The sequence below is a fragment of the Pleurodeles waltl genome, chromosome 6, assembly GCF_031143425.1.
Source record: "Pleurodeles waltl isolate 20211129_DDA chromosome 6, aPleWal1.hap1.20221129, whole genome shotgun sequence".
Lineage (NCBI taxonomy): Eukaryota > Metazoa > Chordata > Amphibia > Caudata > Salamandridae > Pleurodeles > Pleurodeles waltl.
The window spans coordinates 998153770-998181002 of NC_090445.1; the positions used below are offsets into that span (position 1 = coordinate 998153770).

At 40.8% G+C, this 27233-nt stretch overlaps 1 protein-coding gene across 2 annotated transcripts in view; it reads right to left on the reverse strand.

Moving 5' to 3' along the window:
* Positions 1-27233, reverse strand: part of SGMS1 (sphingomyelin synthase 1) — a 668505-nt gene that overhangs the window by 436423 nt on the left and 204849 nt on the right. For both annotated transcript variants that reach the window (XM_069239879.1, XM_069239881.1), the window contains exon 2: positions 23569-23634. The gene's annotated coding sequence lies outside the window, so the exon portion shown is untranslated. The remainder of the gene's footprint in view (positions 1-23568; positions 23635-27233) is intronic.

Consider the following 27233-nt stretch of genomic DNA (forward strand, 5'->3'; position numbering starts at 1 on the left):
GAAGTAAATACTATAAATCTGGATTGCACCAATCTAAAAGTGGCTCGTTTTAGTTCGAAATAACCACACAAAAAAAAACAATTAAATCTACACTGTTCGTTAAATCTGCGTCTGATTTTTCTACCAATCACACACAGCCCGATTAAAGTAACAGCGCGAGGTGGAAAATTGTAGAGAGCAAGCTCAGTTCCATTATGCAAGAGACTAGCAAAAAATATTTGTATTCCCACATGTACAGTTTCTTTAGGGCATCCTAAAATAACAACGCCTAATTTACTCAAATACATATATTTATAGCATGGTAATGAAAATAAATGTAGCATCCAGTAACACGTAATTTTGAGCAACTGAACTATTAAACACATTTATTACTAATGTGTGACCATAAGTGGAGTTTGGGGTCACAGTACCGCAAAACTCATTGTATTTATGTAGCGCTTACTATCCCTGACTAGGCGATAAAAACACTTTTTAATGAGTCATGGAGGGCATGTAACCAGACACAAGAAAACAACTTTCTTAGTTACAGGTCTCTTCATATTGATTTTACCACACCTAATTGTAATCCCTTGCGTCCTACTTTTAGGTAAGTAACTTAAGATAAGTACATATGAAAAATACAATGCTATAAACTATATATGCACAAAGAATTTCAAGAGCCGTGGCCTCTCTCCACCCTCAACAATAACGTAATAAGTAGCATACTTCACAATGTTACAAAAATACTGCATAAGGATCAATTAAGAATACAATGATGCGAAAGGTTCGGATCCAATCAATCCACGTAGGTATTACTTTAACCTTCTTTTCATAATTGTCCTTCTTCATTCTCATAGGTCGAACTATCACTTTCCTTATCATCGAATGACAGACCATTTGCCAGTCATTTGTCCGGTTACAATTACAACCAGCAAGTGCTTCACAGGATATACAAGTAGCCAAAAGTATACCTCTCACGTTATAAACTTCAGAAGTGGCCCAAACATAGACAATGCCCCCGAAAGAGTTTCCACTGAAAGATCTGGTGTTTCTACATATAGTATCATATAGGCAGAAGCCCGGGTCTCTTCCTGCAGGCTTCATCAAGGACGACCCAAGAACTGATTAATTTTACACAAGTCCTTTCTGTTGAACCAGTTTAAATCAGGACCTCATATTTGAGACAGTAACCAGGTCTTCTAGAGTATAAGGCAAGAGACAAAACCTCTGCACTAAATCACTTTAAATGGACCACGCAACGTTTGTATTAACTTAACAACTATAAGAGGGTTGAAAAAGCAGGCATATCGCTAAAGAGGTTCCGGCTGCAGTTGTGAACTTGTAAAACACAACGAGGTTGGGCCCCTGTCAGGCCAAGGGTAGTTAGATCCAATAAACCAAAGACCATTAAGCACAGCTAGCTAAATTCATATACTTTGTTGAATAAGAAGAATATTATTCCATTGTAAGTAAAGAATAATCCCATAAACTACAATACTTTCAAGTTGTTCACAGTGCTTAATTTGTAAATAAAAAGGTGCTGGTGTACGAAGCCCTCCTCAAACATGCGGTTCCTGCAATTAAATGTGTGAACACGGAATACTCAGGCAGGGTAATCCTGAAGCCATTTTTGGCCTCTTTGAACCATATAAAGCCACTCCCTGCCCCTTCAGCTCATTCTTGCAGCTTTCTACTTTCTCTCTTTGTGACGCTTTTTCGTTTTTCCCTTCATCCATCTTTCCCATATGTGTCTTTTGCTCGCAGCAAATGCTTGAGGCAGAAGAATAAGCCCCGGCCCTCAAAAATAAGTGCTGGTGCTCAGCACCAGAAACAAGCACAAATTAAGCACTGGTTGTTCATTATTCAATATTTACTGAATTGTCAGTACATTAAGTACCATAAAACACTACAACAATTTGTAGCATCAGCTGTGTCTCCAAACTAAAAAAAGAAAACACCTTTGAAGGATGGAATTGTCACTAATGATTAAATGTGGCTAATGAAGAAGGGTGTTTGCACGGTTAAATGCTTTAGTGGGCTGGAACGTTTTTCATCACCTAAGTGTACATAAATATGTAAATACAGTAAACAGTCCATATGGCTTATAGCGTGAGGGAAATAATATGTGAAATATCCACGTATATTATTTCCCTCATTTTAAGACAAGCAGGAGAGGGTAAGGAGAACTAATGGAGGACATTGTTTGCATTTTTCTTTGAGGGAGAACATCTGCTCATTTGGCTTGAAAGAGTAATCGCTTGTCCTTGCAAAAGACTGTTGGTGTGTCCAATCCCGAGTCTTGAGGGTCTCCTTAGGTCTGGGACCTGGTGTGGTCTACCTGGGAAGGGTAAAAAGTTCCTAGAATTTGCTGGTCAGTAATATTAAAAATGTACAGTGTTGAAACCGCAGTTTAAAGGCAAACCCGAATTGAAAAAAAGATTTGATACTATAAGTCCCAAAGGTATTAAATTCCGAAAATTCACTGGCAGTGAAAAATTAAAATGAAGATGCAATTCTGGCTGATGGCGGGAAAAAGGCGTATCTTGCTCAGATTAACACTTTGAAAGAAATTACAACAACCATTTAACCTTTCTGTTCCCCGTCAGCCACACTGTCCCAACCTTTTCACCCTTTACCTTCTTTCTATCTTGCTAGCTATATCGTCACAAATAAATAATAAAAAAAAATCACTCTTTCTTGCTATACCATTTTCTAGAACCTCATTTCCTCTGCACATCTCACTACTGGTCTCATTGGTGCCAAGCACTATCTATCTGCAGTCACAAGTATCCCTCAATCTCTTTTCCAATCATCAACTGCCCATACTTTTGCAGCCATCCACATTATTACTTATAGCTTAGATCTTGGATTATCTTTCCCTTTTCTACTTTCTTATGTGTATTCTATGTCCCTATTATAACCTCCTAATAAATTAACGTAATTTAAATTTAGCTCCTCCCACACTTTGAATCAGAGAGAAAAAATGGAACCATCTCCCCTTTTAATCCAAACAGAAAAACTTGCACTTAAAACAAATACAAACATTAGCATCCCCTTCTTCTTTGGGGCAATTGCTGACTAGTTTCCTTTAGGTGAAAAAAGTGCATCTCAAAACACTGCGGTTCAACTACAGTTCAGTGCTGCTGATTCAGCCTCTGGCAACTGGGTGTCAATAACAATGAAAACAAAAGCCCCTTCAGGACCCTAGAAAGAACGGTCTCCTTATCAGCACTGGCGAGTATCATATCAACCTCATACCACCAAGCAATGCTACTTAGAAAATGAAGTGGATACTGTGATGCAAACAAAATGAAGACAGTTGAACTGATTCAGTGCAACTGCAGAACACAACCTTAAACTAAACGTGTTAGGCTTTGCAGCTGATGGGATTTTTTTTATTATTATTTTTTTTTTTTAACACTACTCTTTTCTCAGCCTTTAAGAATCTAATTTCTCAATAACTCCGAATGTCAGCTCCATCACTTAGTTATGGAACAAGTGTCTCATTCCAAAATCAGTAATATATCTCCAGTTGCAGAAATTTCATGGCTTCCTAGTGCATCGTCCCATCTGCTTGCTTCTGTAACCAGTGACGGTAATCAGGTGTCTCACATGGAAGGATTCACACTCCGACACATCATCACTCTTCATTAGGATTTCTGCTTCCCCTGTCACAGAGCTACCAAAGATGTGCAAGGTCTGAGTATCAAGACTAGACACTAAAATGGAAGCAAGTCCTCGTTTTCAGATTTGTGTGATGCCCTTATAGACCAGGTATATTCTCCCCAGTGGATCCGATCACTGTTTCTCCCACAATCTATGGAGCTCATATTAAAGCACTCCCTACACTCGTTCGGTTATGTCATCAAAAACGCACAATGATGCTCGTAATAAATATCAAGTGCAAAGAGAACCAAACTGTAACAGCAAGAATGAGCCAATTTGCAGGAGCGCATACCCAGGGTGATGTTTTGAGATCTGTTGACCTCCCATTACACAGTTTCAGTACCCACCACCCTGCTGACACCTGCTTGGTTTTTACAGATATTCACAATTCAGGGGGTCATACTGATTATACTGTCCATAAGTGGTTCAGACTAGCATCTGAAAATACTAGAAACGTCCTCTACTACATCAGACCAAAAACTAAAGTTCACATATACTAACTCAGAGTACTTCAAAACCAGATGCAACAAGAAACATCAGTGAATGCACCCACAGTAGTGGTATTTTGAAATGATTTAGTTCAAAGTACTTGTGACAAGTGAAGGACTGATCAGATTGCTAAATTCGTTTAACATGCCGCCTCCTTGCGATTATTTCAACTTTTTTTTTTTTTTTTTTAAGTATTTTTTAGAAAATAGGTGCTCAAATAGTGAAAAACCTCATGCTATGCCTCTGCTAAACTTTCGAAAATTTGGCAATTACTTTAGAGCATTCACTTACTATTTCCTGCATAATTGTAAAAACACCCGTTTTCACCCCGAAAAGATTACAAAATCATCAATATCAAGTCATCAACCAACTGTCAAATTCAGCAAGGTGAGCTGTTTTTTTTCTGTTGTTTAATTTTCTGGGTTGAGTGATCAATGGTTGAGTATATTAAAAGCGACGTTCTATCCTCAAGGTGTTACTTACAGGAGGCAGTTCAAGTAACCTTTCTATGGTGCAGCTGCACTGTTCATCCAATATGCAATACAAATGAAATAAGTGTATGAAGGCTACAACGACATTCTTGTACGTTCAGCTATGTTGGACAAAGAGGTATTTTCCTCATCTTCTGCAATGCTTCCAACAAACTAAGAGGCGAGGAAGTAAACTATAAAATAGGTTTCTGAAGCACTTGCCAGTTGCAGATCAAATAGTCTAAACCCACTCGGTCAACAAACATTACCAGATACACCGAATCATCTGACTGGCGACCATGTCACTAATAAGTACGGGAGCAACAAGCAAGATTCAAAAGGGCTCAACAGTGAGAAAGGGCGCTTGTCTGGGTGAGGCTGGGCCCTCCTGTGGCCATCCGTCCCGCACCTCCATTCTGTCACTCGTTTCCTAGACCAGGTAAGAGAGCTGCAGCAAGCCAGGAACGTGCGCGTGTCAGATGGAGAGGCAGGGAGTGCCTGACAGTGAACGCAGGAGCCAGCAGGTCCTTTTAAGACTACACATCGTTTGTATTAGGTGGGCCGACATTTAATAACACTGGTCGGGGGTGTCTGAACAGAGCTTTGGGTACTGGCACTCATTCTATTACAAATTAAGCACCACAGATGTTTAGATTCACCTTCAGTAATGCACTGAAAGGCGAGTAACTGCCACCTGTTGCTTCACCCTCCATTTTCAGCAACAGTGACTTCCGAAGACCACAGCCGGATGTTTCACACAGACACAAAGTACTGGGGTCTACAAAATACAGGGAGTGCAGAATTATTAGGCAAATGAGTATTTTGACCACATCATCCTCTTTATGCATGTTGTCTTACTCCAAGCTGTATAGGCTCGAAAGCCTACTACCAATTAAGCATATTAGGTGATGTGCATCTCTGTAATGAGAAGGGGTGTGGTCTAATGACATCAACACCCTATATCAGGTGTGCATAATTATTAGGCAACTTCCTTTCCTTTTGCAAAATGGGTCAAAAGAAGGACTTGACAGGCTCAGAAAAGTAAAAAATAGTGAGATATCTTGCAGAGGGATGCAGCACTCTTAAAATTGCAAAGCTTCTGAAGCGTGATCATCGAACAATCAAGCGTTTCATTCAAAATAGTCAACAGGGTCGCAAAAAGCGTGTGGAAAAACCAAGGCGCAAAATAACTGGCCATGAACTGAGAAAAGTCAAGCGTGCAGCTGCCACGATGCCACTTGCCACCAGTTTGGCCATATTTCAGAGCTGCAACATCACTGGAGTGCCCAAAAGCACAAGGTGTGCAATACTCAGAGACATGGCCAAGGTAAGAAAGGCTGAAAGACGACCACCACTGAACAAGACACACAAGCTGAAACGTCAAGACTGGGCCAAGAAATATCTCAAGACTGATTTTTCTAAGGTTTTATGGACTGATGAAATGAGAGTGAGTCTTGATGGGCCAGATGGATGGGCCCGTGGCTGGATTGGTAAAGGGCAGAGAGCTCCAGTCCGACTCAGACGCCAGCAAGGTGGAGGTGGAGTACTGGTTTGGGCTGGTATCATCAAAGATGAGCTTGTGGGGCCTTTTCGGGTTGAGGATGGAGTCAAGCTCAACTCCCAGTCCTACTGTCAGTTCCTGGAAGACACCTTCTTCAAGCAGTGGTACAGGAAGAAGTCTGCATCCTTCAAGAAAAACATGATTTTCATGCAGGACAATGCTCCATCACACGCGTCCAAGTACTCCACAGCGTGGCTGGCAAGAAAGGGTATAAAAGAAGGAAATCTAACGACATGGCCTCCTTGTTCACCTGATCTGAACCCCATTGAGAACCTGTGGTCCATCATCAAATGTGAGATTTACAAGGAGGGAAAACAGTACACCTCTCTGAACAGTGTCTGGGAGGCTGTGGTTGCTGCTGCACGCAATGTTGATGGTGAACAGATCAAAACACTGACAGAATCCATGGATGGCAGGCTTTTGAGTGTCCTTGCAAAGAAAGGTGGCTATATTGGTCACTGATTTGTTTTTGTTTTGTTTTTGAATGTCACAAATGTATATTTGTGAATGTTGAGATGTTATATTGGTTTCACTGGTAATAATAAATCATTGAAATGGGTATATTTTTTTTTGTTGTTAAGTTGCCTAATAATTATGCACAGTAATAGTCACCTGCACACACAGATATCCCCCTAACATAGCTAAAACTAAAAACAAACTAAAAACTACTTCCAAAAATATTCAGTTTTGATATTAATGAGTTTTTTGGGTTCATTGAGAACATGGTTGTTGTTCAATAATAAAATTAATCCTCAAAAATACAACTTGCCTAATAATTCTGCACTCCCTGTAAGAGCGCTGCTATCACCTGTCCTCTTCTGTTTGTGCTGCCAAAACTGTCGTTTGTTTGGCCCTGGGCCATGTTTGAGTACGCGTTTATCTTGGCACTTTCTTTTTTTCCCCCTTGGATTTTAACAGTGAACAAACCAGCACCACTCAGCCCCTCAAGGATTATGGCTACGGGGTGGAGTTCTCTCTCTAACAGGATACACTGTAAAGAGACTTTCAACAAGCAGCTTAATCCACTGATGCCTTTAGGCACGCCGCTTACGTGGTACAGTACAAATACAGGGTTCCGTGTGCACACCTCATCCTAGCTGACTCAAGACGAGTCAACCCTCGCCTGAAATGTGACTGGACCATTTGTCTCTAAAGCCTTTAGGTATTAGCACTTTAACAGGAATGCCTTCTTTTCTCATACCTCAATAGGTTTCTATTCTCAACAGATTTAAGTACTACGACTAACAAAACCACTCACTATTACTTCACCAAGATACCAGGAACACTATATATATATATATATATATATATATATATATATATATATATATATATTACACACACACACATACACACACACATACATACATGCACACACACTTTAATTTGTGCTCCTGAAATATTTTATTGGGGGGGGGGGGGGGAGGGAGAGGAAGGGGCATTCGGAGCACTTCGCGCTTATACTTTCCTAAAATTTCATTTCCATAAAATGAATCCAGGACAAATAAGCATCCTTATTTTCCCCCCACGTTACAGATTCTAAAAGTAACCAGAGTTTCTGGATTTCTCAAGACGGAACTGAAAAACAGCCAAAAACAGAAAATGGCTTTAGACAAATGTTCACCAACTACTTTCCGGAAGAAACGGAGTTGCAAAAAAATATATAAATACATAAATAAATAAGCATTACCAACGCCAACAGGTCTGGCTTTAAAGGAATGTTGTCTGGAGATGCTAAGCATCACAACTAGATAGCATGAATATTAACTTGAATGGTACGAAAGAACTGTAAAATAATATTGGTCTAGAATACAAGGTCAAGTGACAGTTGCACGGTCAGCCAGACCTAAAAATCCGGGTAGGTTAATGACTGCTCTCCTATACGTGCTGCTGCCAGAGAAAACAAATTATGCAGTTATCTCCAACATTTCAATAGCATTACTAGGTCATCTGTGTCACTGGCCTAACGAAACTTCAGGGCGCCAACCCCCCACCACCTCCTGCAAAGTACATGGAGGCCCCCCCCCACCACCCCTGGACTCACTCAGGAGCTCTCATGCCAGGTTTCTGTGCAGAGGGGGCAAATTGGGGCACGCCCCCCGCATCACGGGGCTGTGGGGGCCTTTGTTACAATCCTTATCTGTGTGCCCCCTGAAAGTCCAATCTCAGGAAACTGGATAAATAAATAAAAGATCACAGTTGTGTCAAGGGCAAGCACTTTTTTATAGAAGCAGCCAACCTATGTCCAATCAAAACATATTTCTGGCTCCCAACATGTGGGCAGAGCCACAGCACTATCCAGATGATCCTCACATAATTGGCTGGCGATAGCTGTGCTGTCAAGCCAGATTAGAATAATCAATTTTCTAACCAGTTTTTGCATTGTTCCAAGTAGTCGCCCATTTTTTCTATATTTGTGTTTGCTTTGCACCTGCATGATGTTTATGGTGGGAATCGGTGTGAAACCCAAAAATCCATACATTAAAAAAAAATAGACAAAACTCCAAATTCAGCACACAGTCATTTATGTAAGTCACTCATGATTTTCCCAAAGAAACTAGTTGTTGCCATAAATATAATGGAAACCAGTCTGAGAAAAATAGAAATGATAAACGTTTTCAGATGCAATTTTGTTTGACTGGATAGCTATTTACAACAGTAACATCACAGGGTTATAGAATTTTTATTGGTTATCCAAAAACACTCAAATCCCAGAAACAACAATGAAGCTGTAGCTTATCATTTTTCATTGTATAGTAACTATACTTCAACCTATATGGTAAAATCTAGTGAATAAAAAAATGGGTATAAAAAGAGAAAACTTGCACTTTTTCTAAAATTGATTAGGATTCGGAGTTTAGGAATTGTGGTTATTTGTAAAACTCTGAATTCGGGGTTATCCTTAATGTCGTGCGATTCAGAGGGCATTTTGTAAGATGAGTCTTTTTGTGCACACTTGCTTACCTTTGCAAGACAAAAGCGGACAGAAATTAAATTTATAATAACATATGTTACACTATTCTGTTTTCCCACGGTTATCCTAATAAAATCGGTACCCCCGTCTGTGTGGTTGGGCCTATCGCACAATGGAATGCGCAACATAACTTTTAAGTTAAGTTGTTCATCTTGATAGAATGATTTAATACAGCTACACATACTAAAAAGGTCAACAGAAAAAATCCCTTGCTGCCAGAAATACTATGGAATTAAATGGTGTAGAGGTTGCCCATCCAGACATAAGACAGCACCCCCACCCTAAAGTCCCAATAGTCTGTCTCCTGAGGACGAGAGCATCCGCTAATCTGCCACTTCCCCAGTTAGGTAGACTGGTAGGCCAGTTATGGTGTGAAAGAGGGGCATGGCCCAATGCCAGAGTGGGCCATCCTCAGCACCATTTGTTTTGTGTTTAAATGCTAGCTTGGTGTCTAGTTAGTTTTCTGCCCCTTTCAAGGCCAGACTGCCCCCCTTCCAGTGGCAGAATGACTGCTGAGGCCATTATGGGGTGGATTCATGGCCCAAACCCTGGTCCTAGTAGGCTTTCCTAAACTTACCCTCCACTCCCCCATCCCCACCCTCGGGTGGCAATAGAAAGACTGTTAGGCTCGTTACATCAACGGGTCATGATGTCATACAAAGGTGAGCAGAGACCATCCTCTTTTTTTTAAAGCAAAAAAAATACATTATATTTCCCCAGTGGGGTTTTCCATCCCTGCAAAGTAGAATCCATGTAGAAGTCGAGAGACTCCTTGCGCTGTCATTGGGTGGGAGTACAATCTGATCAGTGGCCAGGCCACCACCACCCTTTAATAATAATAATAATAATAATAATAGCTAGCACTGGTGGTCAATCTGCCCTCCTGGAGGAAGGGGTCTTGAGAATTAGAGGTAAGGCCCTCAATTGCCGCCCCTCCTCCCACTGGGGGAGTTCATAAAAACATGTTTTTTTTTTTTTGTGTTGTTTTTTTTGGAATTTTTGGTAGGGGAGCTGTTGCCCTTATCAAAGAAAAAAGTGTGTGTGTGTGTGTGTGTTGTGGGTGGATTCCTGCTTGGGTATCGAAGTCCTGGGGCTTTCCCCACAGAGGGATCAACTTGGGAGCGGTACTGCTAAAAAGGGAACAAAATCCCCTTTCCAGTAGTACCTCTCCTGCACAGAACGATACTATGGGGCAGAGTTAGGCTCTCCGAGCACTAATCCAAGTGCAAGCAGACAGCACCTAATGGCGCCACCTGTTTTCACTTTTGACACAGATGACGTGCTTTGCAAAAAATAAAATAAAAAAAAAAAAAAGAAATTCACAACACAGAGCAAGCTATGAATTTCTCCTTTTATTCTTTAATACGATGGACGAACATTACGCGCCCTCTGCACTGCAAAGGTTATGCAGTGGATATGAGTGGTTCGTCCAGTGCATAACGGAGGTCCAGAGTAACCCATTACCATATTCTCACGGTTGCTTAGGTCTTTCAGGGGATAACCTTTCGAGCTCTTCATCCACCACACACAATACTCACAAGCTGAAGGATTTAGGAACCTAGTTATGTTAGATTTAGCTGCTAAATGTATGACTGGTGTCAAGGTCAGTTACCAACCAACGACCTTATGCTTTGCTCTAAAATGTGGTGATTGGGACCCTAAATTACAGAGCACACACATTTGAGCCAGGTCTGTTGGCCGAAACACCAGTAATATATCCAAAACAACAGCTTTACCACTTTAAACTGTTTTTGTAGCTTATTAGTAATCTTTAGAGTTTGTCACTTTTTTTTTATTTATTTTAAAGTCGCTAGCATTTGGTACTGAATTAAAATGTGCAGTGAACAGGATTCAGTGTTAGAAAGCATTAGCTTTTTCATTAAGAGTAACCAATTTGATTTGGGTTCAACATTTAACAAATCTGTTGCCCTACTCAAGCCACTAACCAATGTTACTATAATGGTTTCGATGCAGACTTGAATAACTCGGAAACATCTGCAAGAGATGTTCTACGTTATGAGCCTGTGCACCAGTCAGAAAAATTACTTACATTTACTAACTCTCCCATCCAAAACACTGACTGTCAGAAAATAAATGAGATTCCAAACCAACGAGGCCGAAGAAAGCATCTTACATTTGGGTCAATCACTTTAGGCTGGAGAACATTAAATAACTTGAAAAAAAAAAAAACAATGGTACTATGGGTAGCAGAATGGAAACCATTAACATGCAGTCTACTTCCAGGAAACTCAAGTGGCACACAAAGCAGCTAAAAACATTGCTGGATTGTTTTAATTACATAAAAAAGTCCTACATCAGCAACAGAAGAGTTACACCCTCGTAAGCGAGACCTACAAATTTAGGGAGTACACAATACTTTCCAACATATTCTTGGAACAGGCTGCCATTTGCAGATTTCCAGGTCTATTTCAGGAAAACATTTGGTACCTTTGGTATTCGCCTGTGCACAATTATTTCCCACATGTGTAATCATACGATTACAGCAGAAATCATTTTCCCCTATGAGTAAAACTACCCCTACATCCAAATCAATGTAAGTGAGAGGGATTTACTCCTGCCCTTGGCTAGAGAAAAATCTAACCATTTTCACGGTGGAAAAGGGTCTGAGAGGTATTGGATAGTACCCTCAGACTTTTGAGCAAGAAGGTGCTCCCAACCATACCCAGATCATCCCACCCTCAATCACCCTCTTCCATACCCTGAGAGGGATTTTCCCATGCACAATAATACGCCATGAATAGGAACTATTACTCATGGTGAGTAAGAGGATTCAAGACCACACCCCCTCTAACCCCCCGCCCCCCCAGTCTGCACCCTTTATGCCATGAGGTGTTACACTTACTCGAACCCCCTTACAGATTGTCACAATAAGCCAAAGCTTTCAACTTTGGGCACCAATGGATTGTTATAGTGATCGTTATCTTACTTCAGAGAATCAAGAAGTGCCTCTGTACTGTGAATGTCGCTGCCCAACGAGATTGCCTTATTATAGCGAATGCTCAGTGCACATCAGTCGCTGGTCCTGCCTTTTGAAAACAGAAGCTTAATATGGCAGCCTCTGGCAGGCTCAGCGAAGGTGTCATGGAAATTACGTTTCACACTCGGACATAACAAAAGTTTAAATTTTATAATCTCCAAAATGACTTGACCACAGTGAAAACGTTAAAAGACAAGAAGATAGGTCAAAGGCCAAACATGGATGACACCCAATATCTGTGTTAATCTCATCTGCAATAGAAAAATATTTGATATCAAATATACGTACAGTAACATTTTTTTTTAATACAGTTTATCTAGGAGATAAATAATTTAATGTGTGATGATTCGGAGCAGTTTGAAATGTAAAATAGTCACTTTAGAAGATGGAATGCTATTTCAAATAACCTATAGCATGAGGTGAAAAACACTCCTACGAGCGGAGCCAAAGCCCACTCTGTATATTTTAAAGATTTGGTAACGTAAATTCATGCAGACCGTTGTGCTGTCAAGCCACCCAAAAAAACAGCAACAAGTGAAAGCAGCTCTCTTTGATGCTAGAAGCATCTCTTCTGCCACCTAGCTGACACTAGCTCGTACGTCAAGAGAGAATGCTTAGTATTCAGTCAAATTTCTCCAAGTTTTCGCCATTTCTGCCTTCAACACAGTGTCCAGCTTAGTATGCAATGTGCAGAAGAGAGGTTGTAGGTGTCCCTACCCTACCTTCATGGGAAAGCAGACCTACGCAGGCTTCCCAGTTATCCACAGCAATGTATGAGATCTGAAAGGTCCATTACCGTGCTACATATTACCTCTGGGGGACGGAAGCCATTAACAGCCTACTGACTGGAAACAATGTACACTCAACAGCATCAATTAGCGTCCATTAGCACTTCTTGGTGTCTATTTTATTATGCTAACCGCCAACAAAATTTGAGGAGATGGCAACAAGAAAATGAACATTTATAAGCACAAGAATATGCGCTGGCAATTAGTTACACACATGCACAATACATACATCTTTAGACGCTCATATTAGCGTACTATTGTCTTTGAACAAAAGTCCTTCAAGACTTCACAGGTCCACAATGAGGATACTGGGTTCCTTTTCGATGGACCAAAATTAGATCGCACTATAAGTCAGTTTAAGGGAATGGCACTTTGGAAGAGAACTATGTGGGTACACTGGAATGGCACGTTCTCTCCCAAAATGTTGAAAGATGTTATTAAAGTGTCCATAGTTTGCTTCTATAGCACAAGATGAAAATTTTGTGGTTTAACATTATATTTCTCGCTGATTTACAGAATTTTAACCCATTCTGGCTTTTGTCCCAGTGTCAGAGCACACAAATATTGATAGAAGGTAATCACAAAAAAATGCAACCTGGCTCATGAGCCTGTGCCAGACTAGGCCACTAACAGTACCCATCTACTTTAGGCCCGGAGGAGGGGGATGTAAGCCTCGAGTCAGATAATGTGTTGCTGTGTTAGCCAATCCTGCAAGTCCTTTACATAGGTAAACCATTACTCTCTGGACCTCAATGTTGCAAATCTGTATTCTGGCACAATGCAATTACATAATTTGTTATGGTTGTACTTAAGTCACCTATCACTTCCATGTTTCATGCAGTTAGCCGTTTCCTCCAATTTGTATAGCTCCACTCCGGTACACCACAGGGTGATGTTGCTTACCTGCTCAGTTAACTAGAGTCTAACAACAACAACAACATCCAGCAACAGCATCAGGGATCTGCGTATGATTTTTCTCCTCCAACCTTCCTTGGGGACGTATGGTGGAGGGGACGGTAATCCTGCAGTTCCCTTGGGATGTCAGGGTTCCTCCACATTTTCTGGGTCTTATATGCTCCTGAAAGGTGACACCATCAGTACTGGTCTTTGAGGACTGGCTCAGTCATACTGTTCAGCTGATAAGCTACTCTAATTGCCACCATGTCTGTAGGTACTGTAGATTTCAAAACCATTTCATAATATAAAGGCATTTACTGCTTGACGTGCCAAACTGGTATCACCCACCTCTCTGTGCATGATCCTCGCCTGTTACACTGATTTATCCACTATAAGTATGAGATACCCTGCGCAGTTACTGTCAAGTACCGGGTGCCATTTTAACCTGGACATAACAGAGCACATGAAGCAGGTCTAAAAATTTACACTCTGCTGATGACACTGAACAATAACTGCAAAACAGAAAATATTTCCACACAAATGTTGTTTGACTTTTGAGAGTACATATGTCATGCATCAAGATGGAATATAGTTAGTTTTTAATCCTCAGCAGCAAGATGAAAATCCAAGGCAATATGTACAAAAGCATTTTTTGCAGCCGGAAACGGACCACAAAAATGCTTTTTCGTATATACAAAACAAATTGTGATTTAGTAACATGTTACCAAATCGCAATTTGTGTTTAGCAATTCGGTATTTGGAAGAAGAGTATCACTTCCAAATACAGAATTGCAGTGCTAATTATGAACGTCCGGCGACCGAATTACAGTCCCAAAACATACATTTTTTACCAACACCTCAAGGTACCCATCCGCAAATGGGGAGGGATTCCCCAAAGGTTCCCTGCCCCTTTGTGGTTGTTGAAACATTTTTTAAGAGGAGGCAGTGGTGCAGGCAGTGATTTAAAAAATGAAACAAACATTTATTTTTAATTTTTGAAGCATATCCAGTTTTCCGTTAAGGAAAACGGGCTGCATTTCAAAAAGAAAAAAAAGACTGCATTATTGAAAAGCAATCACAGAAAGGAGGGTCTGCTGACTCCAGCAGGCCACCATCCCTCTGAAGGCTGCAATTCCCAATGGGTCGCAAACTGAGACCTACCTTATTAATATTCTTGAGGTAGGTCAATTAGTGATCCACAAGGTATCGCTAAATAAAACAATGTGTTTCATACATTAGGCATAGCAATGTCCTAATTGTGATTCACAGAACATCGCAATTAGGCAACAACTATTCCTGCAATTTGTACATATGGCCCCAACTGTATTAAACCCAACCTTTTTACTACCACTGAACACAGACTGTCCCCTGACCACAGAGGCAGAAGAGTTAATCCTTTCTTCCATCTATGGATTGAATACTTAGGAAACCACGGGACTCATGCACTAATACTCCAATCAAGAAATCGTAAATTGTGACACATACCCATTTACAGTTTCTTATTTGAATGTATTAGAATGGATTTGCTAGAAGTGGTTGTCATCTGAATGCAGACTTATACCGAATACATTGATATTTTGTGAGCCAAGCTATGTATTAATATGCAAGTACACAAAATACTGAATTGTAGTGGGTTGCAATTCAACCTACTTCATTAGTATGCATGAGATAGATCGTAAATAGTGACCTATTTCAAGTGACTACAGTCATGGGCATGGTGGCCTGCTATGGATAGCAGATGACCAGGTCGCTGATTGCTTTTAAATCATAATTTTATTTAAAAAAATTATCCTAAAAGTAAAACGGGACAAGTTAAAAAAAAAAACATACAACCGTTTTTCAAAAGTAGGCAGTGATGTCGGGGACCACTGTCGGCACCTAAAAAATGTTTTTGGGCCACATTCACAAAAGGGGAAGGTGTCCCTTGGTGACCCCTTCCTGTTTGCAAATAGTTGCCACCTCTGAATTGCTGGTAGGATATTGATTTGTGATCATATTTTGGCCACAAAACATTAATACAGAGCTTCAGGAATCTGTATTTAGAAAGAACCCCCTTAACACACACCCCTGCCGAATATGGATTCAGTTTTTACTCGCATACTCAAATTGTGGTTCAGTAAAGTGTTACCTAATCACAATTTGGGCTCTGTACGATTAAAAAGGTCATTTTTTGGGTGCAAAGGCTCGGATTTGACTTTTGCAACTCTAAAATTGCTTTGAGTAATGAGGGCCCAAGTGTGGGTCAAGAAAAAGCTTTTTACCTTCAATAATTATTTTCTAGTGGATACTCAGTCTACCCGCAGATTACTTTCCTGTTAAATACTTGCAGACACGCAACTGGATTCAGAAACATTTACATAGCTCTTCCGTTCTGGTAGGCATACCTAGGGCCATACAGTATCGTATCCTGGAGCACAGGCGTCAGTTCCAAGTCTATTTATTCCTGTGTCTTTAGAGCCAGAGAAGAGAAATGGCAATCAATTTGAGGCAGTGCAGTGCAAAAACAAGTGGAACGTTTTTAAATGTGCACCATGGCCATCCTTCAAAGAGGGGAGGCCGTAGGGGTCAGGCCAGAATCTGCACGTAGAGTATCTACCAAAAACATAGTCACAGTAGGTATGTAACTTTCTTCTGATTAATATTTATTCCTATAGATTCCTCACCTGTTGAATAGATTTCAAAGCAGAAAACCCCTAGTTGGTGGGTCTGAAAGAATGTTCAAATGAGGAAATCTTGGAGCAGACTGCTTGCAATATGGCCATCACTTCTAATTATGAAGAGAAACAATAACGTTTGACCAAGGTGTGAAAGAAAGCCCATTCTCCACACAACAAATCTCAGTCACAGAAAGACTTCTAGTTGGTGCTGATGTATAAGAGTCCGCCCTAATGGAATGGGCCCTAATTCCAGACAGGAGACTCTTTTTGGGAATGGTGTTGCATATTTTTATGCAAAGAATTATCCATCAGGATAATGTCCGCATTTGAACTGCATACACCTTTTTTGCTTCCCGTGTAGAACAGGGAGCTGATCATCAGACTTAATATAATTGGAGCGTTCAATGTAAAAATTAACCACTCCTCTAGGTTCCGACCACTGTAATAGTTTGTCCTCCTTGGAAAGATAAGGGAGGGAAAGCAGATACGAAGGACAATGGACTGTCTGAGATGGAAAAGGGCCACTACTTTGAACTAAAACATCTGTCCTTCTCAGAGGACAAGTAAGAAGCATATGCAGAGTGGATGGCTGTTAAGTGCTGGCAAGGTAAATGTCACATAAACTGCTTCAAAAGTCAGACTCAAGTGACAGCTATGGAGGGGTTCATAAGGAGCACCCATCAAAAAAGTCAAAACAAGAATCAAGTTCAATTGGGAACTAACTAAAGGAATTGATAGAAACAGGTTTGTCAGTCTTGTGAAAAAGATAATAAGGGATATGAATATGGATAGCTGGTCTGGAAGGCAGAGAACTGCTGACAAGGCCACAATATATCCACCCGACAATGCCCACTGCACAGCCCGGCTGGACCAGTGTGAGGCAAACAACCTCCAATAGGGAAGCAAGCAAGGGAGTCACTTTCTGCTCTGCACACTAGATTACATATGTAATCCACCTTCTAGAGTAGACCATCTTGGCGGTGAGCTGGCAGAATCACAACTGCATCTCGTAGACGCTGCAAGGGGCTTGGGCCCCTGATGAATCTCCAGTTATGAAGGTGGAGGCCCTGGAGCTTTGGATGCAGTATCTGCCCATTTCAAATGATCCACCATTGAGGTGCACCATAGGGCAAAGAGGTGCTGTCCCACCTCCGGATAGAGATCTAGCTTGTTGTTGGCACCCCTGCTCAATTTCCTGCTTTGGAACAAACACCACCACTCCTTTTTGCATCAGGGTTGCCACCCCCTACTGCAGCATCCAAATATGGGTTTTTGATATAAGGGACTGAGGCAGAGAGATGTGGAGTCGGGTCTGCTGTAAAGATAGGGGCTACCACCTATCTAGTATTTAAGGACCACTGGTCTGAATTTATGGATTCCAAGGCCTGTAGAGAAGAAGACACTTGTTCTCTAGTGGACTGCACACACTCCTTCAAGGAAAAGCTAAACTAATTGTCTGTAATAGGCAGAGGAAGAGGAGAAGGGATGCTGGTCTTACAGCTCCTACACTTGCTTCTCCCTTTGTACTGATGGGACAGCCTATTTTGCTACTCGAGAGGCCGATGTTGTTGGAATTAGAAACCCCTCAAGAACCCTCATTTGTCAGCAGTCTCTAGTCAGAGACTAAGTCAAAAGATAAAGCTGTCTCTTTCATCTTTTTAAATATCTCCAGGGAAGCATCAGCTCTGTCCCCAAAAAGATGTGCTCCATCACAGGGTAGATCTATTAGCATTGTCCTGGATGTCTCCATAAAAGCCAGCTGACCTGAGCCAAACAGGTCTTCCCAAAGTTGCTGAGGAGGTCAAGGCCCTGGCCAATGAGTCGGTGGTATTTGTCCTGTCACCAAATGTTTGCCTAGAGGAGTCTTGCCAGTCATGAAATACCTCCTCAAAATGTGAGGCTGGGTGTAGCTCCCACCCTTGCGGGTGCCCAACTGACCCTGCCGCTGTGCATGGCTGGATATGTCATGGAACAATATAAAAAGTATCATTTTAAGTAAGGCAGACCTACAGGCTTTGTCAAAGGTTCAAAGTACCAAAACAATAGTGGTAGGGTCTATTAGCTGTTTCAAGAGGTCAGCACATCAAATATACAAAGCAGACCTGTTTGCTTTGTCACAGTCACCAAACCTCATAATGAAATGTATATTTAATAAATTCACACATTGGAATGCTTAATTATAAGGTGATTGCAATACTGTGTTCTCAAAGGCTTTAATGAAAACATTTTAACATGGCTTTTTTTTCTTTTATAAAAAACATTTTTCAAGTCACAAAGTGCAGCCATAAAAGCAACAGTTAGAAGTCCCTGAACTACACCTGAAGAGCATACATCTCCAGTTTAAAAATACGGTAGGCTCTCTTGGGATGATGGACTTATTGACCTGGGAGACTTAATGTGTGTGTTATTTTTTTTAAATGTTGGTGGGTGCAGCACCAAAAACATTATTTTTATTGCATTCTCGGCACTCAGTTTATATTTAAAAAAAAGAAAAACAGCAGTCTCCCGCCTTATATAGTTTGTCCTATATCATTATGTCATGTATATTTCTTTAAAAAAATATATTCAATAAAAACCAGAATGCAAAGGATAAAATTACTAGAGCGAGATAAAATGATATTGAAGAGGCTCATCAGTGTTAAAAGGCCAAAGGATGGAATGTGATGGAAAACCAAATAGCTAAAAACATCCAAGACCTCAGGGCATAAAGTGTGTGACATCCCAAATTAGGACGGCGATATAAGAACACATCCCTAATTGCCTGAAGGAGACGTTAGTACTGCAAGGTTTCTCACTGATCATAGATGGGACACCATTGTTCCAAATTACCCACGTGTCCTGAGTACACACAAATTCAAAGTGCCTAAATGCATTTCAGCAATCACTATTATGCTAGATAAATGGTGCCAGGCAATTGCACATTTGTGTATCGTCTACCTGCCCTCGGAAAGTTGCTCAGAAATATTAGGTTCTCTAAATAGATGGTCAATTTGCCAAAGTTGGTACCTAATCTACATTCCTGCAGACTTTTGATGATTTACGCACCAGTCTTAAAAAGAGAGCAGGTTACCAACTGATTGAGATGAAAAGTGGGCACATGCAGTGACGGCTGAACATCTCTGAAAGTGGTGGGGCTGAATCACTGTCCTGAACTGCACCTTTCAAGCACGACTAAGGAGAGCCTGAGCCCCCCAAGAGGGGCTTGCAGAGAAGTGGCGTCTCCCTCACAAGAAAATGTGTAAAAATATGCACAAAAGATACACTGTAGACACAGCTTACAAATAAACTGAGTTAAATGTCAGGTTTTACAGCTACTAATGAAGAGGCACTCAGACTGTTCTACACATGCATAGTGCACCGAACCTCCCCACTGATTGCTGGGGGTAATTTCCCTGCTCCAATATTAAAAAAAAAAAAAAAAGTTGGTCAAACTAGGTTGTAGTCACAATGTTTCACTGAAAACGCCTTAAAAAACCACAGGTTGTACGTCAGCTCAGATTACCCCGACATGCAATTTAACACCCCCTCTTATAATTTTTCAAAAAGTATAACACTTCTTGTTTTCCCATCCTACACATCCAAGTAGATGATCAGTCTTTAACACATGACTAAGAACCTCGATGGAAAACGCAGTGTGAAAACAAAAAGTTAAACAGAACACACAATCTCAAGCATCAGCCATCTGAGCGACTCCTTTAATGCGAAGACTTTACTAGCTTCAACAGAAAAACACCTCTCACATGAATAGCTATCAGTACAATCTTGCAGCATTTATCAAAAGAATTACATTGAAGCTTCCAAAAGTGTCCTCGTACAAACAAAATTGTGCAACAACCGGTTATAGGTGTCCCGAATGCAGCACGAATTGAAACTCAAAAATCAATCTCATCCATTTAGGAAAATCACTCATCTTTCGGTAAATGTGTGTTGTTTCCAAACACCAACTTTACATTTGATATAACATCACAATGGTCTCCAAGACAGTGCCTGTAATCATTCAAACACCCGCGTTTAATGTTGACAAAAGTGCTAATTTTGCATTAGCCATGACCTGAATATTTTGTGACAGCAGCAGCATGAATTTCTCTCAATAGATAGAAGGAGCACAGCAAGGAAAGAACTGCAAGCTTCACTACAAAAAGGAGTAGGCAGCTCAAGAGCAAGCTTGGGCTGTGCATGCTTAGCAGGTAAGGCACAGGAAGCACAAGGCTGCATTGCACATCAAAGTGCAAGATTCACTACAAAAAGGAAATCAGCAGCAGGCAGCTCCAGAGCAAGCTTGGGCTATACAAGCTGGCACAGGCTTCACAAGGTTGCATTGCACATTAAACAGCTGGACCTGGGTAGTAGTACACTTTTCCTCCCACAGGAATTGTGTTCAGCAAAATCAGAAGTGCAAACTGTGTTGCAAGCTTCCCGATACACAAAGGTTGCATTCAGCAGAGGCAGATGAATAGCAATTGTCACGCAAAATCAGGTTCAAGGACAGACCAGTGGTGTAACATTAGCCCCCCACAGCTCCCGTTGTCTGACCACCCTCCCGACCCCCCACAGTCACGCACTGGCCGGCACTATGCACAACCCCTGGTCTGAAAGCTCCTGAAAAGGTCAGTGGAGGGTGGGGGTGCAATGTATTTTTTAAGAGGGTCCCCCTCAAGTTTCGTTACACCATTGGGCCAGACACAAAGCTAGCATGACTCTACTGACACAGGGAGGTACTTTGAAGGCAGCACAAGTGCTAGCTTCATTTACAGGGAATATATGCCATTCAAATACATTGAAACGTTTGTCGAAAGTAATAGCATTACATGTCGGTACCTGCATTTTGTACAGTAAACAAGTGCACTGCAGGCAGCAGTGAAAGAAACTTCACTCACAGTGAACCGCCTTAGGCAGTAGAACTGAACTCTTGGAGGAGGAAGGTGCAGGTGTGTTGTGTGGCCTTTTTAGTTAGAGTTTTATCCACGTTATTTTAGCATACTAGGACTGCCGCTGTGCACTTTACCCTAGATATATTTTATTTAGCTTTGTTTATACAATTTTAACAGTAACCACATTTGCGGTCTTGTTTTATTTTCTCTATCTAGCTGTTCTTCGCCTAGGTCAGCACTACGATCTTAAACAAGATATTTCTTTTCACTCTGTGCTTTTCTCAAGGCTGCAGTAAGATAGCTTGCCGGCAAAAGTGGTACACTTTGTCTCCAATGTTCACAGAAACATACACTCTCTTACCTGGGGATCCTTTCTTGGAACACCAGCTGTTTTATTATAAAAACACTACTTTGACCCATGTACGTTAGAGGTAGATTCCAGCCAGATGACCACGACTATGCTGATTGCCGAACGCTTCGCTGCAGCTGCTTATGTAGGCACTACAGGCCTATTGCTCAGGTATGAGGGATGATGTCTTCCCAGGGGGAACCTGAATGGCAGAATCAGAGTTTAACATGCTGTGCTCTAACATAGTTTAGGTAGGAACTATCACCAAAAACCTTAGTGACAGGATGGTAGCGTCATTCTTGTGTTTTACTCTCGTCACAATTTTAATCCTGTTGTGCTTCATCATCCTAGTTATTACAATTCATGCTTTATTCTTTAAGAGGCAGTTACTTCAATAAAACCTTATTGAACTATACTCTGCCTCTGATTGTCCTTGCATATGTGAGACTCATATTACTGAGAGAAACGGAAAAGATCTGAGGGACTACGATTCCCCTGAGGAGTCATTGATGTCATGCGTCCGGTTGCCCCAATCATCCCTGCTCTTGAGTGGAGATGAGGCACTGCTAGTTAGCCGGAACAAAACCCGGAGTAGGCCAACAGGTGTCAGATGGTGCAGGATCAGACTCAGTCCTCGCCATACAGGTGATTCTACTGCCCAAATCCAGTAGTCTCATTATGATAAGGAGAACCTATGTGACAGGTGTAGCTCACCAATAGTGAAAAATAGTAAATCCTTGATATGTATAACACAGATGGAATGATATGTTTTTATACAGATGGAAAGGACAGTATCCTCCTCCAATCCCGCCCACTTTCTCTCTTGTGAGAGGGTGGAGTGGGGTTACCGACTCACTCACATAACAAAAAGAGTGGTATCAGAAGAGGAGTAAAGGAAACAGCAAAGAAATACATGGTCAATGCCTCTACTTCAGACTGTGAAGAGGTATGCTAATGCGATCTAATAATGGTGAATGGAGGACAATGGGAAATTTCACGTGGGGAAAGGCAGGCTATACAAGTGTGCACCCTGTCTGTACATGCAGTTATAGTCTAAAACAGAACTGGTTGAAACTTCAGTCACTTAACAAATGCTGCAGGCACACTTCAGTAAGTCTTTTGCTTCTGTCTGAAGGAAGCGCTGCCTCTTCACTTGTTCTAGCAATAATTGGGTGGGCGGGGCCCCATCGATCATATGTTGCAGCCGCTACTAGGCAAATGCATAAAGTGTTTCTACAGTTAATTCAGAGAACCATTCTTCCACTTAATACACCATACTCCGTTAAGATATACATTTATATAACACAGCATTCACTTACATGGAGTCTCTTGGCATCACAGTAAAGAAAAGGTAAAACCTGAAACTAAAAGTCCAAATTAAAAACTGCACAAGCAGGCCTTTAGAAGTTTTGAGGATCTAAGGTAGTTACTCAAGTAAGGAGCACAGGTCGGGCATTTCAAACAGCAGTAGTGTATTACAGTGGGAATGCTCCGTCATCCAAAAGAAGTATTGTGGAAAACAAAGAAGAGTAATGAGCCTTAACTTTTTTTTTTTTTTTTTTTTAACTCTGCCAGGTAAAATTTGTCAAGCATATTGCAAAAGAATGATGATCCAAGTCTACAAAAAAATGAGGATAAGAGTTTTCCCTAATTTATCAGGATACACCTAGGCTCTTCAACAGTATTACATTCTGGGCTTCAAAATCAGCTGCACCCATTCTAAAGAGACAACTGGGTGCCTAAGGTGACAGTCATAAAAAAGGTACTCTTTTCATAGTGAAATACATAAATACAGATATACACATACAAACATCATAGTCCTTTGTCAGTGACCGGTTCACAAGAGACCTTAAGATGTACACTACTTACTGCTGGAGAAGACCGTAGCCCATATAGTCATAGAGAATCTTTTCGTTGTCAGGAACAAAATTACACCTAGGCACAAGAAAATGTAAAAGAAAACTTGTCATTTTGCAGAAAGTTATAAAGGCTTAAAAAAACGTCGATAATATTATAAATTAATATAAATAAATGCCTTGCAAACTCCTGTGACATGGGTTTTACATGAAGCAGGAACAATGCCGAACCATAAACACAATCCCAATAAGCAAACACAATAAACCGAACTAATGTCGAAAATATACTGAATTTTGACATTTAATTTAAGAATTACTACTGAAGAAGTGGTGCACCTAACGTTAACTACCACGATTACTTCCTTTAATCTTTAATTTACATTTGACAGTTACTTACAGTTCACATATTTTATCATTAAAAAAACCACTCCCATGGTGTACAAACCTATCACAGAAACCTAATAACGGGAAGAAGACTACCAGTCACATATTGCCAAACTGAACTTTGCCCAAAGGCATTTAATGTTTGTGATAACATGTATCCAAATATGCCGACCTGTTAGGTTGACGGCCTTTGTTCTACACACCAAAGTAATTTGATACCATGTGTAATAAATTACCTGTTTGACACAACAAATCAAAGTGTGCAGAAAAATAAACCTTGGAGTCCTCTCTCGACTCAAAGTACCAGAAGAGAAGTGGAAGCTGCGGATGCTGAAGAAGGCACCACCCCTGACTCACTCCAATAACTGACGTTTACTACTGTGAAGCTAGCAAGCATCTCGAAGCAACAATGGCCACCATGCCACTGACACACAGATCTACTTTACAATTACCATCAATTAAGAGTCTGAACTTCTCGGTGTTTCAAAATGACTTCTGTGGAAAGTTGTAAAGCACTGACTAAAGTCTAAAATAATACAGACAAAACAGCTCTTAAAAGATTCCAAGGAGAGGATAATGCATAACTGGAGCAAAATGCCGGTCCATTGGCTATTGTCTCGAGTCTGCACATTGATGTCCAGCCTCTGATGAGGTGAACTGTTCACATCAGTATTAATTACTCAGAAGGTTTATGCCCCCATTAGAAAGTCTAAGCAAATCTACAGTGGGGCATCTCTAAACATAATCAAGTCGCTAATCTTCAGTCAGCAGTATAAATGAACTACATAGAAGGATTGACCACGCACTGCTTCTGGCACTGCGAGGGGATGTGCAGTAAGGAGGTCACCACTAAGGAATGACTACTCTGCACTGCTAGGGACTTGTTAAGATCTAGGCACAATAACTTCTTCTTCAAAATCTTCATGCATATGAAAACGTAATCCCCATCAAGACAGATGCATCATGAAAGATGTAAAAGACACAAGGCAGAACTCAGATGTTCTAATAAGGAAACGTCATCTTTTACAAACATCAGAAAATGTGTAGGCACAGGAAAAAGGCAGTGCAAACTTTTGTTTGACAAAACTATTATACACGGAGAGCCGATTTATATCTAGTGATTCCCAGAGGGTGTGCTAAAGTAAAAGGAAGCTCAATTCGCCCAAATGAGCTTTTAAAAACGTTCTTTTAAAACAAAGGATGTAGAGCCAGTAGCAGAAGCCATCCTCAGTATGCAACTAAATGCAAATGCCATATTCCCAACATTATTTGATTTGCATGTGGATGTTTGGCTCATACCAGCAAGTAACTTTAACGAGCCTCAAATCAGTTTTTTAATTCACAAATGTTGGTTGTGCAGCTACACAGATTACAAGCACAAATATTTTCACGTGAGTAAATCTATTCCCAGAAGGTCGGAGTAGGCAGGGTAAGGGCTATGTTAGGGGTAAAATGCCATTTGACTTTGTGCACACCCACAAAGATACACATGTGGCTATTAACACTCCTCCTCCTACCTTTTCACATACTGAAAAAGGTTAGAAATTTCTTCCCACCAAGGGCTTGACTTAACCCCCTTATACAGTGTGAAATTGATCCGAAAAGCCACAAAACTGGTGGGAGTGTAGCAGAAAGGGATTCTTCGTAATGAAACAAAAAAAAAAAAACTTTAGCAATGTCAAAAGGGGTCGCCTATTTGAGAGCTATTTGCTTTGCCAGTGTCCTTTGCCCATGTTGTACACCAGCCTGGCTACTGTTCAGGGTGGTGAAAAGTAAAGTTAGTGGTGTGAAGGAGAGTGGCTTAGAGGACAGGGGAGAGTGACGTGGTGTAGAGTGATGTGGGGTAGAGTGCCACAGTGTATAGTGGCATTCAGTGACGTAGAGTCGCAATGTGTGGCATAGGTGCTTGGAGTTAAGTGGCAGAGTAGAGGGGCGTACAAAGGCATTGTGTGGAATGGAGTGGTGTAGAGTGGCATGGAGTAGAGTGCAGGAGAGTGGCTTGTCACTCCACAGAGTGTATGTCTGTCACTCTGGGGAGTGACAGACATACAGATAAGTAGAGAGTCGCTGAATAGTACAGTTATGAGTGTTGGCAACAAAAGCATAAATAGAGACAGCAGATAAGGTCAAAGCAACAAGTAAGAAGCTGCATGCCTGTGTTAAAAGTAGGAAAGTATGTTGCACTTCCAGAAATAATACCTGAAGGCTACAAAAAAAAAGTGTGTTGCAAAAAGACGAGTAAGAACAAAACTTTGTTCCATGGGCCAAGCAAGAGCTAACCAAAGAAAGGAAGAGAAACCTAGGAGAGCTTAGCATTTGAAGGATTGGAAGTTCAGTGACAAGGAAAACAACCAACGGTATGCTGTGGGCAGGGTGTAAACCCATTGAATTATAAACCATACGTCTCAAAGCCCAGCACGTTAAAAAGGAAACGAAGTTAGAATTTCACATGAACAGTGTGCTTGCTCATGCGAAATATTAATTCATAAGTGTGCCAGATGACTACACACCTCTAAACCTGTAACTGAACTGCAAGAAAGGTTCACTTGAGAAAAGAAATAATGAATATTAGCGGGAACGGTGTTTCCCCGATAGGCATACATTTTACTTCTAATAGGTCACATTCTGAGACTTGCAGGCATAAAAATAATTACAATTGTTTTAACAAAACTCAGAGAAAGCACCTACACTGAAAATTAATAATGTGGAATCAGTACTTTCAAAACTGTATATTGTACATAAGTATTAACTTTCGCCTTTCTCCTGGGTGTAATGCATTACCTGAACCCAAGCTCGTAAAATAGGAAGCGAGAATCTGCCCGCGCCTCACTAATACTTACAAAAAAAAATAATAATAATAATTGGCTAGTCGTATAAAGGCTCACATTTAGATTGTATACTAGCTCACCTAGGACACTTGTTCTAGTTGAGTCAACCTGCGCAATGGATGTCAAAGGCTGAGCACCGCACTCTTCCGCCAGTCAAAAAGACAAAACTGTTCAACAACTTCAGATTTAAAATTTTTTTTTTTTTTTTTTTTAACAGTCCATAACCAATAAACAGTAAGAGAAATGAGATAGAGTTTCTATCTTATACATATAGGATGGACAAATACACATCTAATTAAACATCAACTCATGTAGCAGCGTATTTCATGAAGTCAATATAAAGTTCAAGTTAAAGCAGAGGAGAAGAGTTGCGTGTGAACAATATTATCAATTCATGATATACAGGAGGGAGGCAGGCTGACATTTTTCATATATACTATAGAAAAAACACCCAGTGTGGCGGTCC